Source organism: Gopherus flavomarginatus, chromosome 3 (assembly GCF_025201925.1).
Source record: "Gopherus flavomarginatus isolate rGopFla2 chromosome 3, rGopFla2.mat.asm, whole genome shotgun sequence".
NCBI lineage: Eukaryota > Metazoa > Chordata > Testudines > Testudinidae > Gopherus > Gopherus flavomarginatus.
This window is the reverse complement of record NC_066619.1, coordinates 14,897,310-14,909,222: the sequence shown is the minus strand read 5'-3', so window position 1 is coordinate 14,909,222 and position 11,913 is coordinate 14,897,310.

Sequence of the window (11,913 nt, the reverse complement as noted above, 5' to 3'; positions counted from 1 at the left end):
CATTTTTGTTGCCCTCCACTGGACTCTTTCCAGTTTTTCCACATCCTTGTAGTGTGGGGCTCAAAACTGGACACAGTACTCCAGATGAGGCCTCATCAATGCCAAATGATCACTTCCCTCAATCTGGCTATGCCCCTACTTATACAGCCCAAAATGCTGTTAGCCTTCTTGGCAGGACCGGTGCTAGGGTTTTTAGCGCCCTAAGCAGACGGCAATTTCGCTGCCCCGCGCACTAGTCCCATGGCTCCGGTGGAGCTGCCGCAGTGGTGTCTGCGGGAGGTCCACCGGAGCCGCGCGAGCAGCTGACTGTCTGCAGGCACGACTGCGGCAGCTCCACGGGAGCCGCCTGCCGCCCTCTCCGGACACCCTGGACTGCCGGCTGCTGCAGCGGCGCCCTGACCCAGGGTCAGGGCGCCTCTGCGGCAGCCGGCAGCCCGGGGTTTCCCTGGGCCAGGGGACCCCCGCCCCTGGGCTGCCGGCTGCCGGGGCGGCGCACTGACCCAGGGGACCCCCTGGACTGCTGGCTGCCGGGGCGGCGCCCTGACCCAGGGGACCCCCTGAACTGCCGGCTGCCGCGGAGGTGCCCTGACCCAGGGGACACCCTGGACTGCGGGCTGCCGCGGAGGCGCCCTGACCCAGGGGACACCCTGGACTGCCGGCTGCCGTGGAGGCGCCCTGACCCAGGGGACACCCTGGGCTGCCGGCTGCCGCTGGCAGCTCAGACTCCCTCTCTGTCCCAGCAGCAGCGGCTGCTCAACCATTTAAAAAAAAATTGGGGGGCACTTTTTGGCGCCCTCAAATCTCGGCGCCCTAGGCAACCGCCTAGTCCGCCTAAATGGTTGCACCGGCCCTGCTTCTTGGCAACAAGGGCACACTGTTGACTCATATCCAGCTTCTCGTCCAGTGTAACCCCTAGATCCTTTTTTCAGTGTCTGCCCCGTCACAAGAGCAGCCAACAAGAAAACAAAGGGCTTACAGATACTGCACAAAACCAGTCTCCCCATCCTCACCCACAATGGATAAAGAAAAAACAACCACTTGGTTCATTATTGTTTCCCTACAGCTCACAATGATTCTCAAACTCACACGCCCCCGTGTGGTGTCCTTGTGTTACTACACTGCCATTTTAAATAAAATCTGTGGGATTACTGCCTGTTTCCAGGCCTGCTAAAGGTTTTGTATTTTTTTCCTTTTCTTATGCTGTCTGAACTTTTATTTGGTGGGGGTGGAGGGAAGTATCACTGTTTGTTCCTCATCATTATGGGCCTGCTTTTCCACTGCTTTACACGTTATGTAGCTGTCTGCACCTACCTATGCAAAATGGGTCTAGCTAGCTGTGTTTAGGCCCAGAGGTGCAAAGGTATTTTTTCTGTCAGTGGTAGTTAGGAGTTTAAATATCTTTGAGGATCTGGATCTTACTACACAAGCTACAAGGCAGTGGAAGATCAGGCCTAATATATTTAAAAACATGCGGAAAGAGTAGATTCGGATCTTGGAGTCTACCACGTGGGTGCAGCAGGGCTAATCCGACAGGATGGAGTCTTAGGCCTGGTCTAAACTTAAAACTTACGACAACTTAGCTATATTGCTCTGGGCTGTAAAAAAATTTGCACCTTGAGCACTGTAGTTAGTTCAACCTAACCCTATTATGGACATTGCAAGGTGGATGAAAGAAGTCTTCTATTGGCCTGGCTACTGCCTCTCAGGGAGGTGGATTAACTCCGTCAATGGAAAAACCCCATCCATTGATGGAGTAGCAGCTACACTATGGCACTGCCACACAATCCCTTTGCCGCTCTAGCAGCTGTAATGTAGACATACGATCTTGGGAATTATGCATAGTGCAGGATTTACTGCGATGTTACTGAAAAACCTTCGTACCTAGATTCTATAGCGATGGGTGCCTTAAAAACATTAGTGAGTAATAACAACACAGGTGTGGATGAGATCCACTTGCAAAGGATGTGACTAAATGACATTACCAAGTTCTGGTGTGTAGCTATTCAGGCTTACAAGGTGTTGGGCAACTGTTATATTAACCTGCAGTTCCAAAGATGATCAGGCAGCAACTATACCTATGAAGAAGTTGAATTCATTAGCAGGTTAAAAGAAATTTAGCCTAAGCCCAAAAAGATTGTAGAAAACAGCAGAAATTTTATGTATAAAGCTCACAAGAAGCATATATAGAATGATGTGTTTCGACTGGATCCCTTGGGCTATGGGACATCATCACAGTGTAATGAGTGTAGTTCTGTTCTGTTCTTTACAGGTTCCTACACTGCTTTCATCACCGCCTCTTTAAGGCAAGGGCTGACTTTTTTTTGTTCTGCATTTGTACAGCACCTAGCACAATGGGGACTAGATGGTACTGCAGTGCAAACAAAAAGTAAATAATAATAGTATCTGTGTACATAAAACCACTGCCGGCCCTGAACTGAATCAGAACTGCTGGAAAGTCTGTTCTAAGCCGGTGTCTCTACATGCTAACTCAAGCTTGTCAAAAAGTTTCAAAATTCCAATTATTTTTTTCCATTAATATTTTGATGAAAAGATTACTCAACATTGTGTCCAAAATTATATTTAGGATTTTTGAGGGTGGGGTGTGTGGGGGAAACCAGCTATAGAGCAACAAAATTTTGGATTTTGGGAAACAAACACAAACAAAACCACGCACAACAACCAGTGATGTCACAAAATTGTCACAAAAAAGTTGCCCCGTGATTTGATCAGTCCTAAGACCCACAAAGGCCCTCTTTAGCTCAAGCATTAAGAGGTTTGCGGAGCTGGAGGCGCTGCATTCTAGACACAGTGCTCCTGGGAAGTTCTGAGTGGCCATGGTGCAAAGTACCCTGGCAACCATTAAATGCCAGGTGGTCACAGGTCTGGTGCAATGTATTTCAAAATGTTAGAGTAAAGGCCACCTTCTGAAAGCTTAACAAATAAAAGCCACAAATGGAAGGTAAGTGATAAAAGGGAGCAGGCCATTCATACAGGACACCAGTGGCTAGAGAGAGACCCTTGGTGTTAGGAAGTTTGAAGTGGATTTTTAAAGATGGTGAAAGATGGACTGAGCTGGCAAAGGCCTGATAGAGCCTATTGAGAACTCATGCAGTAGTGGGATCACCAGCACCACCTGAAATTCAACCTGCCCATTTACAAGCAGCCAATGTGAAATGTTCTGGGCTGGCATAATATGCCCTGGGTAATTCAGCAGGCAGCATGGGCTAGTGGATAGTGCACTAGTCTGGGATTTGGGAAACCTGGCGGGGGGGTCCATTCTCAGCTTTGTCACTCGCTTGCTGGGTGACCTGGGTGCCTCAGTTTTCCCATCCGTAAAATGGGGCTGAGAAGACCAATCTCCTTTGTAAAGCATTTTGAGATCTGCTAATAAAAAGCTCTATATAGGAGCTAGATATTATTGTTTATTAACTCAGGCTAGTTAGCAAATAGGACACTGCTTTTCTCAGTTTTGCCAACTCTTGCCATTTTATCCTGAGTCTCGCACTGTTAGTGTTTCTTTTAATGTCCTACCCCCTGAAGTTACATGACTGTGCCAGATTCTGCACTCTAGTTTTCAAAAGTAAGTCTCTTGCCCTCATAGGTTATGGGATAAGCTTGAAAACACGAACCCTAAAGGATCAAAAGGCAAATAAAAAGAACTCCATCTGTATTTGTTTTTAAAGCTCATGACTTTTAAGACAGTTTCACAATTTCTGGGGCCTGGCCTGGCTCATGTATTTGAATATTTAGGATTGGCGACACTGCAGGCTAAACATGCTGCATGTGACAAAGCCACCCTTCTATAAGCTTTAGCTGAATGGGGCTAATATACACGTGGAGAATTTAAGATGAGATCTAGGGGGAAAAGGAGGCACATGCTTGACTGAATATGGCACATAGACCTCCACAGAGAGCTGGCAGAGCTGAGGGTAATCAGTACACTTGCTGAGTTGTGGCCCAGGCACAGATTCGGTTTCAATGCAGCTGGATTTGTACTCTACGCATTTCATTTACAATATATACCTACCTATTATATAGCACTTGTCCTCAGTAGATCTCAATGTGCATTACAAAGGAGGACAGTCTCATTAGCCCCATTTTACAGATGGGGAAACTGAGGTGCAGAAAAGTGATGTAACTTGTTCCAGGGCACCACCCAGCAAACAGAGCCAGGATAGAACCAGAGGTGCCAGAATGGGGGTTGCGGGGGGGAGAGCCCTGGCCCCATCACTTTCAAAAGTGGGAGGGCTGCCAGTGGTCCCCCCACACACACTTTTAGAGAGTTTCCGCCACTCCTGGATAGAACCCATATCTCCTGAGTCCCAGTCCACTGCGCAACAGGAAACACAGCGGAAACCACAGAGTTTCATTAAGTTTCCGTGGCAAAACCATGACTTTTGCATGAGTTGGTAACAGCAAGTTTCACTTACTTTCAGGTTTTGCTTAGAGAGGCTGAAGAGTTCGGCTCCAGAACCCATTCTCTCCACAGGCTGGGTGTGGAGGTTTAGTGCGACCAGCTCTAGAGGCAGGAGCTAGCTGCTAAGTCCCGTTTGGAGCCAAAGTTTGGGAGTGTTCAGAGGTGGGGGTGTTGACTGAGGCCCAAGCTGAGTTCTGGTGCAAACGTTTCGTTCTGCTCTACTAGGCTGAGCAGCATCAGTGAGAGTGTGACAAACCTGCCCCAAGCTGAAAGCACAGAAACCATCAGGAATCCTCCCACACTGAATAAAGAAAGAGAAGAATGAAATGTTTTCAGATGATTTACTGGTGGAGACATTAAAACAAGCAACAAAGATAGAGAGAAGAACACGGCGAGATGAGTCAAAAAACTAACATGGAAAAAATCCATTTCCCTCTGATGTTTTGATTAGCAGCTTCAGCCATCATCCCAGAGTAAATCCACAGCAGCTGTGCGCAGAGTTTAGTGTCTGCTGCCTAACAGCCTAATTGGGAAGGCATGTTAAAAGTTTAGGGACAGATTCACATTGTGCTCATGAGTTTTGTGCTTGGCATGAACAGACAGCTCTCCATTCTGAAGCCCAGGAAGCAGCATGCCAGCCACTCTTTTAACTCCTCACATGCCAAGGAACGAGGTCACTTGTGAGCCATCCTACATTAACTCAGAGACTGTCCCTTTAATTTTGAGGAGAAGGAACCTGACAGCTGAGCATGTGGGATCAGGTAAATTACAGAGCTAGTAGGACGGTGGGGATGTTTGGGACTGGGGTCTCGAATGAAGGACCATGGTGAGGGTGTATATCTGGCTTCTGCAGCTCCCTGTGGGATGCTCAGTAGTCCTACTACACCCTGGAAGCTGCTACATGACAGGAAAGATGCAGCAGGAATTGGCTGAGATTCTTTGACCTCTGTAACGTAGGTCAGACGGACTAGATGATCATAATGGTCCTTCCTGACCGTAGATACTACGAATCTATATGTCCGAATGAGTACAGTGGGCTTTGAAGGCCTAGTGCCTAGTGCCAGTGACACAGCAGGAGAGAAACAGATGTCTTCCAATCCTGCAGCCCTTCCATGTGCAGCTTGCTCATGTCAGAGCACTGGGGAGAGGAACACGATTTCTAATCCCAGATCTGAAGTCCTTTTGGGCAAGACAGTTCATCTTTCTGCCTTAGCTGCCTCATGTGTCAAATGGAAAGAACGACCTTATTGACCTGTGCGCATTAGTATTTAATAGGTGACACTGCAGCACTTTGAGATGGTAAAGCTTTATGTAAGAGATGTGTTAGTCATATTGGTTTCAATGACAGTTACTGGCTGTTGCTGTGATTGGCCCCAGGTTGTTGTAGGACTTCTGAATAGCCAGAGAGGTGGTCAGTGCTATTGTTAAGAGGAGGGCAGGTGTCCACAGGTCAGTCTCATTATTAAAATGTTGTCCACACTATGATGAAGTTTGGAAACCTCTCAGCTATCATGTGTACGCGCACATGCTTTTCTGTAATGTTAAGTGACTGCGAGTCCATTGTTCAAGTGTTTTGTGGAAAGTTTCTCCTTCTTTTTGGCTTAGTTCACAAAAAAAAAGACTAATGAAATGATATGCTGGCAGGTTTCAAAGGAACGGCCCTTGCTGGAAGTTGCAGTGAAAGATCACGAGCTCTGTCGATGCTGGTTGGTGGGGAAATAGAACAAATAAAATAATGAACAACCCAATAAATCACATATCAGGAACTTGTATAGAACAGGGAGGGTAAGCAACTTGCTCTTTATACGGTAAAAGACCAGTGAAGGGATTTAAGGAGTAGAGCGGTGTGGCAAGAGCGGATGATGACGGAAGAAGTGGCAGTGCACGGCAGTGAAGAAACCTGGAGAGAAGATGGTAATGATAGTTAAGGGGAGAGAGGGCCAAATGGATGGGCTTGGGTTTCATTAGCAGGGATGATAGTGAAAGAATGGATTTTTTAGCAACAGAGGAAGTCAGAACCCTTCCATCATGAATAGCAATGGAAGTGGAGTGTGATTGAGGGAGAGGAAATAAACAGCACAAAGCCAATGGGCCTGATTCTCCTCTGTTTTGCACCTGGTTTAGTTATTTATATCAGTGAAAAGCAGTTGTACATTTGCTACCGAAGCAGTATGGAAACATTTAACTGTTCCATTTTGTCATTTGTAGACGACAACAAAGAGGCAAGGCAGGGGGAAACCAGGCTAAGCAGCCTCCCCCCATGCTCAGATGAGTTTATTTTCATCTCTTCTCCTTAATGTTGTCCTCAGAGTATTTTTTTCTGTAACCAACAACTCAAGCTGCCCCAGAGAATGTGTGTCATGAGGGTCAAGAGGGGAGTAAAGAATCTCCAAAGGCTACACGAAGTAGGAGAGGGTTTTGAGAACATTGCAAAATGCATTTTGAAGCAGACCTAAGCTTGTTCTCCACTGTCACCTGTAGCGGGTTGGTTACCCACTCCTGCCCTGAGTGCCCTGAGGGGGGTTAAAAAGCAGTCTGGCAGGGCTTGAAAGTTGCAGCTCTATAAGTTGGGCTGATTGGAGAAGCAGCTGCAGCTGGGCCACACTCTAATTAGGCCACAGCTGGCCTGTATAAAAAGGCCAGGGAGCCCAGGAGTAAACATTCTTCCTCTGCCTGTAGAGGGAGAAGGGCCTGGCTGCAGGGAGTTAGACAAGGTACCTAGAGTGGTGTGGAGCTGGGGAAGCTCCTGTCTGGAAAGCCCCAGGCTGTGGCCTAGCATAAGGCCAAGCGGTACTGGGGGTTGCAGGGGGCAGCCCAGGCTTAGGCAAAAGCAGCAGGTCCAAACCCCTTTGCCTATGATGAGTGGCTGATGCTGCAGTTTGCCCCAGGGTATGGGGGCTAGATGGAGACTGGGCAGTAGCCAATACTAAGGCAAAGTGGGGATAGTGGGGTGGGTGTTCCCCTGGGAGGGGAAGGCCCAGTTAAAGGGGCACTGGGGTCCTAGAAGGGACATGGGGGCCAAGAGGACAGGTGGATCATTGGCCTGCAGGGGGTGCTCCAGGCTGGAAATTAAGCTAATTCCTGGAAATCACCAGCAAGAGTCACTGCAGGGATGGGTCTGGCCCCTCTATATCACCCCTTACCCTTCTCTTTGTTACGCTACATCTGTTGAGCTCCTTGAATGTATCGCTTTGAGGCATGTTTTCTAGCCCTAGTCAGAAAAGAGCAGTTCAGATGCTTGGCACTGATAAACCAAGTGAGAAGCAAAGACACAATACACTCCAAAAGGATTTTGCCCACTGTGGTGTATGGCAGGATTGGGTGAAGAGGAAGGAGGCATGTCAGAAGGTGACGCAACAGCCACCATGAACTCTGTGGGAGATGACCTAGATACATATGGTTGATGCTTTGGAGATGCTGACCAGTCTTTGTTAAAGCCTGGGCCTGGGATTCAGGAGATCTGACTCCAATTTTCTCCTCTGCTACAGCCTCCCTGTGTGACCTCGGGAAAGCCACTCTGCTTTGGCTCCCCATCTGTAAGAAGGGGACAATAAAGGTTCTGTTCGGCTACCCTTTGTCTGCCTGGTCCATTCAGGGCTAGATCACAACATTACAATCTAGACCCAAGTGTTCTGTTGTTGGGGCAGCCTGGAGTCAAAATCTTTGTCGCAGTCTCTCCCTTGCCATGGGGAGGGTGTACACAGTGACAGGTCTATACCTAGCACAGAGCACACTCCTTGAAATGCTGGGGTAGCTATGCAAGTGGTGTATTGGAATGTGTTGTTCGTACTCCACTCCTACCCCCCTTTCCTGTCTATCTGCAAGAGAGGGGATCATTGTAGTTCTGAGCAGCCTGCTTTCTCACGTGTGTAGGAAGTGGCTCTGTAGCACATGGGGAAAAGGGGGTGCTGTATGCCTCCTTACCACGTCGGACTGACATGCAGAATGGGCCACAACCTGGTCATTAAACTGGAAGATCTGTAGGCCTGGGATTGTCTTTAACTATGTATGTACAATACCTAGCACAATGGGGCCCTGATCTCAGTTGTGGTTTCCAGGTGACTGCAAAATTAGCAATTATAGTCCATGGCAAAGCTCCCATTGTCTCTGCTGATGCAGGATCAGGGTCTAATCTGTGGGCAGAAATTGCTCTCCCTGAATATCTGAAAAAAGCTTGCAGCAACATTTTCAATACTGCCTTTAAAATGGCATACAGAGAGCAGTGATTTATGAAAGATAACTGGCTTATGTTTGCTCTTCTTTGCCAAAAGTAATTGCAGCTGTATTTGTTGTTCAGGAAAGTGTAGTTAACAGGATCTCTTTGATTAGGCAAATAAATGGATTTATATGATAAGGCTCAGGCAACCTTGACATTTTGGGGACTGCTCTTGGTTCTGCTGACGTCAATGGGAGCTAGATCGAGCCTTAACCCTTGTGTAGAAGGCGCTGTCATCTCCCAAGCATCTCTTTGCGTCTGAGTGTGGCTCTTATGTGGGCTTCCTCAGTTCCCCCTCAGTGATATAACAATGAGTTCACTTTAGCAGCGTGGTCAAGGAGAAGCCAAACACTCTACAGCAGGGTATCTCCATTTAATAAGCCTTCTGACAGGAGCACTTGTACTGGGGTTTCAAGGCTGTTACCTCAGAGCCCAGATAAAACTTAAAAGTCCTCACACAAAAGTCTCTGAGTTCCAGCAGCAGTTCCTTCTGCTGTAAGGCCTCAGGCTTCTCTGCTGCCTGGAGAGCTCTGCAGTCTCTCCCCAGCTTGGTCACGGACTCTTCCAGGCCTCCTTGCCTGAAGCGATTTGTAATTCACTCAGCCCGCCTGCTTCAGGAGCATGACCTCTGCCTCATTAACAGTCGCCTCCTTCAGCACCTCCTTTCCTCAGAAGCTTTCCTAACAGAGCTCCCCTAAACCTTTTATTAGGTCCAGGCGCTCTTACATCTGGGCTCCCCTCCTGAGAAAACATTGTCCCCTGAAGTCAAGGGGGCTACAGAAGAGATGTGGACAAATTGGAGGGAGTCCAGCAGAGGGCAAGGAAAATGATTAGGGGTCTGAGGCACATGACTTACGAGAAGAGACTGAGGAAACTGGGGTTATTTAGTCTGCAGAAGAGAAGACTAAGAGGGGATTTGATAGCAGCCTTCAATTACCTGAAGGTGGGTTCCAAAGAGGATAGAGCTAGACTGTTCTCAGTGGTGGCAGATGACAGAATAAGGAGTAATAGTCTCAAGTGGCAGTGGGCAAGGTCTAGGTTGGATATTAGGAAACACTATTTCACTAGGAGGGCGGTGAAGCACTGGAATGGGTTACCTAGGGAGGTGGTGGAATCTTCATCCTTGGAGGTTTTTAAGGCCCGGCTTGACAAAGCCCTGGCAGGAATGATTTAGTTGGTGTTGGTCCTGCTTTGAGCAGGGGGTTGGACTAGATGACCACCTGAGGTCTCTTCCAACCCTAATCTTCTATGATTCTAACAAAGTCTTTCCTCATTTCATACATGGACTAAGGGCTTGCCTATGCCGACAGCAGAGCTAGGGTGCTGCAGCTATAGCCCCATAGTGTAGATGTTTCCTACAGTGACAGAAAGGGTTTTCCCACAGATATAGTTAATTCACCCCTCAGAGGCGGTGTCACAGTTCAGGGCAACTGCATCTGTATTTCCCCTCAGTGGTCCAGCAAGTACACCCAATCTCAGGCTTCCAGCTGTTGTGTCTCTTAGGTTGAGACCCATGTCTGACTCCCGACCAGGGAGTGTCAAGGCTGAACAGCTCCCTATACGACAGGCTACTAAACAGACCTGTTTGACAGACTGATAAGAGAGATTGCTACAGATATGTTACCACATGGTTCTTTCTAAACAAACCTACTTTATTCTTAAGGTACAAAATGTTACAGAGAAAACATATACCCATGCTAATCAGCTTACAGAGTTCATCCCTACTCTCATGTGGGCTCTGGCAGGAGCAGTCTTTCCACACTCCACACTAGGGGTTTCCTTGTGGTTCCAAGTTCATCACAGCTTCAGCTCAGACCTAGCGCCCAGTCTTACAGCACCTCAGTAGGCCAAGTTCTTTCAATCCTTCCCTAAGGAGTGGGGCCCTCTGTGGGCCAGAGGTTTTGTCTATTGGCTGGATCAGGAAGAAGGCCTCATTGATCGCGGTAACCCCCAACCACTTTCCTTACAGAACCCTTAATTTGAGTTGAAACCTTTGCATATGCCATGTCCCCTTTTCTCTGAACTCCCCCAAACCTTCTCCTATATGCATCAGGGATCAGTCTACAAAAATCATACTTTTTATAGTCCTTCCTGTAAAGGGGGAAAATGTCCAAGGGCTTCATCCCAGGCAATAGTGGAGCCAGGTATTTTACCATGTCCCCTTTTGCCACTTTGTCATCCCCGTCTCTAAAGCACAAGTAATTTGGAGTCTGCACCACCTACTGGGACAGATACCAGAGGACTAGCTGCTCTCCCTACTGGTCTATGGTTCTGCTGGCGCTGTTTCTCCATCTCAATCTGATATTAATGCTCCCTGTCCTTTTCTCTCTCTTCATGCTAACACTGCTTCTCCTTCTTTCTCATTCTGATGCTATTGCTCCCAGTCTGAAAGCGGCTGGATTTCAGATACAGCATCTCCTGCTTTAGGATTCCAGCATCTCCTGCTTTAGTGCTTGCGCCATCCACACTCCTGCTGCAGTGCTGTGCTTGGTCTGGATAGAATTTAGTTGCTGCATCTGTTAGCCTCTTCCCTGTTTCCTTTCAGGGCGTCGGCTCCAAAACTTCCACCAGCTGCTGGACCCTCTGCCGGCAGTCTGAAGGTCCTCTGCAAACCTGGACCATCATTCCTTGACTGCTCATTAGAATACAGCAAATTTACTAGCTGTGATTTCATCCAGTCCTCGGTATTGATCTGCCTGTCTCTGCGTAACTCAACCAGATGACTTTCCTTCAGCTGTTCATAATGCACTTTCCTGTCTGTCATTTCACTATTCCTTTCCTGAAAAGACTCTTGAGACCTTTTTCTCCACGCTTTTCCTTTCGGAATCCTTGCTTTCCCTGTTTTCAGCACACATGCAATTCACAGTTACAGATCCCACAAACCTGGTACCTAGAGGGTAGCTAGGTTGACGGAAGAATGATTTTATTGACCTAGCCATGTCTTGACTGGGGATGGGGTTGGGGTTGTGTGGGGAGTGAGACTGACCTAAATACGGTGCTCAGGGGAGTACATTTTTCACAGACCACTTAGGTATATCTAATTTTTCAATGTAGAGCCATGCTCAGCATTTAGAATTGGGGAAGTATCATCTATTAAGGATGCCTCGGGAAAGTATTTAGTGATCCCCAAATTTCTGGGTGGGGTCTTGAGCCAGTGGTGTCTGTTAGCCTTAAAAGGGACCTCCCAACTGTAAGAATATGGCCTTTGTTGCTGCTGGCAGATGGGTTACATAAGCATGAGGGGGCAGGTTTTGAGGAAAATAGTATCCTGCAACACCAC